Raw genomic sequence first — 3,964 nt, forward strand, 5'->3', positions numbered from 1 at the left:
TCTGCCAATTTTATTCCGCAAAAAAATAATACTTAATGCAGAGCAAAATTAGGCTTAATATCACTTTTGATCCATTATGTACATGCCAACACCATTCAATTTTAGTTTTTTTATTTTCAGTCTTTTCTCACTCATTGCAAATGTGCGCACAGATTTTTTTTCCCATGAAACCCTCTTCCAATTCAACTTCCACCACTGTCACCTACACCCACCACAATGACCACACCAATAGTGGTTGATCTAGCAATAGGGCATGGTGGATGCACGAAAGGAAGTCACCGTCGGTGCCACTCACATCCGCAACCTCCATCCACCAAACAATATCATCGATCGTGTCACCCGTGGCCCATCACCTTTAACCCAAACGCACCACCACTCCTAACCACCATGCTTGGACTGCCCAGGCAGTCCAAGCAACATCGTGGCAAACGGTGTTGACGTCATGTCCCTTAACGATGACGTTAAGCTTCATATCTAAAACATTGGGTCTTGCTTTGGTGTGATTTCCCAAATCTTCATGTTTCATAGGTAAACAAAACGACGATGAAAGATCTAGAGACAGAGAGTGATGTCTTTTTTCTTCCTTAGATCTTCTCTTTGGTGGGGGTTGGGAGGGAGACAAGGGAAGAGGGTCTTGTTGGTTTGGTTTAATTCTAAATCTAAAGCAAGTTCTCTAGTGCACAATGTTGGTTGTTACTATATTAAAAACTCACATTGACAGTTTTTAGCCACCAATATGTGTAAATTAATCATTTAAAAATTTAAAAGTTAATAAAATACTAATGTTTCTAACGAAAAATTGAAAAAAGGATAAAAAAAGATATATTTTGGAAAACATAAAGGACTAGAGTGAAACTTTTAAAACTTAATGTACTAAAATGAAACAAATTCAAAATATAATGGACCAAAAGGGACATTAAGTCATAAAATTAAGATATAACAAGTGCCTAAAATAATTACAATTACCCTAATAAGATATAACTAGACCCAAGTGATGTGTCATCATTTTCTTCTCTTTTCTAAACCCTTTTTGCACCATTTTAATTACTGATTGGTCTTAATTGTCAATTAATTAGGCAGTTTTATTGTTTGGGCTCATTTAGCTAATTTGATGTTTTTAATCTAATTTCAGGAATTAATGAAACATTGGGCTTAATCCGGATTTTGGTTGTGGACTTGAAGAGGGCAATTAAAGCAGCGCTTACCTTAGTTAATTTTTAATTAGGAAATTTCGCAATTTTATTTTATGTGGTTCAATGTTTATTTCGTTTTGGGCCAGAGTATTGTAATAGGGCCCAGTGACTTTGAGTGACTCTTTTTAAATAGCAACCTTGGAATTCTGTTATGCTATTCATTATTCAGAGCTTTGTTTAGGGTTTTACGTTTTTCTGCTTGGATGCTACTGTTCACGTAATGCAATTTTCCATTTCCTGCTTCTAATTACAATTTCGTTCTTGTTTCTTCTTCTACTTTCATTTACGCTTCTGTTTTCATTTTTGTTTCTGTCTCATTTACGTTTCTATTTATTTACGTTTCTGTTTATTTACGTTTTTGCTTCATGTTTCATTTACGTTTTCTGTTTGAATCTATGGAAGGCTGAATATTCTAGTGTTGTTTCCTTCTGAGGACGAAGCCCAACTCTCTTTGAGGTTTCGTTTATAATGTGGTTCCCTGGCAGTTTTCCCTTCACCAGTCAACCCAAATTCGTGAACATTAATCAGTGCACGCTTCGTGTTCGGTTAATTGCCTCTGAGCCTAACTTGCGTTCATGCTTAATGAACAAAGGGCTAACTGGTGTATGTGGTGCCTAATCACGTATTGATAACCCTAAGTTGATTTTCGCTTAGTAAATTGAAATAGGGTTGGATTAAGTGGTTAACTATTAGGGACGAATTCTCCATAACCCAGGATAAGAGAATGGCTTCTGAATCAGAGGAAACAACCCATTTTTAATATTATTAGTTTCGTATTCCAGTTTACTTGTTCTGCTCCTTAAATCACAAAACAAACAAACCCCTCCCCCAATCGTTACTGTTACTGCAAGTATATTATGAACATTTGGTTTATCATTGCTCGTTGGGAAACGACCTAGGATCACTTCCTAGTTACTGCATTTTCATGTTTATTTGATTTGGGTACGGCCTCGAGCAAATTTGGCGCCGTTGCCGGGGAGCAGTGTCCAAAGGTTCATAATAACTAGCTAATGTTGTGTGTTTAATTCTTTCGTGTTTTAAGTTTAATTATTAGTATTGTGTTAGTATATGTGTTAGTGTTGTTTAGTGTCCTGGTATTTTGTTTAGTGTGTGTTCTGTTTCAGTTTTCCTATTAAGTGTTTCCCCTGTTTCAGTTTTGGGTGTTTTGCTGTGAATAGTGTTTTGCGACGAACTTAGCGACCACTTTTGCTTGCGGCAAAACAAAGTAATAGTAGAAATCAAGTAGAGATGGATTTTAGCGACCACCCATGCTGAATTATTTGAGATTTTTTATTTTAGTGGCTAGGGTTGTTATTTTTGGCTGAATTTTTTTGCGGTAACTTCTTTTAATCTATATTTTGTGGGAAAAATAGCTAGAGCCTTTAGTTTGGTCAGATTTGAAAGTTCCAAAAAAGTAGCAAATTTTGTGTTTGTCGAAACTTCAAACAGCCATAACTTTTGCTCCGGTTATCAGAATCGCAATTATTATATATGTATTTGGGGTAGAAAAAAATTTCCTATGCTGTGGCAGCCCGCCATAGGCTGGCTGAGGTCTCCATCATCCAAAAAAAGTGATTCTGTCAAAAGTTTTTTATTTTTCAAGTTTTATTCACTTATTTTTCTTAACCTACCATTTTTAGCTTCCATAGTTAGACTTTGAATTTTTGCCTGAAATTTTTTGTGCTATCTTCTCATCATTTTATAAGGTTTCTCACAAAATTTCAAGTCATTTGGATATCTTTTGAGGGTAGTTGTAGTTCAAACCTACACCTTTATTTACATGACAAGGCAACTAGTTGTGCATGCTGAATGTAGTGTATGACTAGAAGCAATCCATCTGACTTACAACCCTTTGATCCTGAGATAGATAGGACATTTCATAGATTAGTTAGGCATCATTTTATACCTTTCGATCATCCTGAGCATTCCATTACTGGTGAATCTGTGCATTCTGTTATTGGTGATTTTGAATATCCTGATTTTGAGCATTATAATTTTGAGCATTCTGATTCTGAGCATTCTGATTTTGAACATTTTGATAACATGGCACAACCTCCACCCCGTGAGAGGACTCTAAGGGAAATGGCTGCACCTGATTTCACCTACGAAAGCTTGTGCATCCAATACCCTGATGAGGATGTCCCATATGTTCTTAAAACTGGACAGATTCATTTGCTTCCAAAGTTTCATGGCCTTGCAGGTGAAGACCCGCACAAACATTTGAAGGAATTTCATATTGTCTGCTCCACCATGAAACCCCCAGATGTCCAAGAGGATCATATATTTCTAAAGGATTTTCCTCATTCTTTAAAGGGAGTGGCAAAGGACTGGCTTTATTACCTTGCTCCACGGTCCATCACGAGCTGGGATGACCTCAAGAGAGTATTCTTAGAAAAAATTTTCCCTGCTTCCAGGACCACGGCCATCAGAAAGGATATTTCAGGCATTAGACAACTCAGTGGAGAGAGCCTGTATGAATACTGGGAGAGATTTTAAAAACTATGTGCCAGTTGCCCTCACCATCAGATTTCAGAGCAGCTGCTTCTCCAATATTTTTATGAAGGACTCAGTAATATGAAGAGAAGTATGATAGATGCTGCGAGTGGTGGAGCCCTTGGAGACATGACTCCTACTGAAGCCAGAAATTTAATTGAGAAGATGGCTTCCAACTCCCAGCAGTTTAGCGCCAGAAATGATGCTATAGTCATTAGAGGAGTGCATGAAGTAGCTACAAACTCAGCTGCATCATCTGAAACTAAGAAGCTTGAAGG

At 37.2% G+C, this 3,964-nt stretch overlaps 1 non-coding gene across 1 annotated transcript; it reads right to left on the reverse strand.

The window, feature by feature from the left end:
• Nucleotides 1-3,614: 3,614 nt before the first annotated feature.
• Nucleotides 3,615-3,721, reverse strand: LOC114417597. Its single transcript, XR_003667856.1, has one exon. It is a non-coding gene; the product is annotated as a small nucleolar RNA R71 (small nucleolar RNA).
• Nucleotides 3,722-3,964: the final 243 nt, after the last annotated feature.

Source organism: Glycine soja, chromosome 6 (genome assembly GCF_004193775.1).
Source record: "Glycine soja cultivar W05 chromosome 6, ASM419377v2, whole genome shotgun sequence".
NCBI classification, from domain to species: Eukaryota; Viridiplantae; Streptophyta; class Magnoliopsida; order Fabales; family Fabaceae; genus Glycine; species Glycine soja.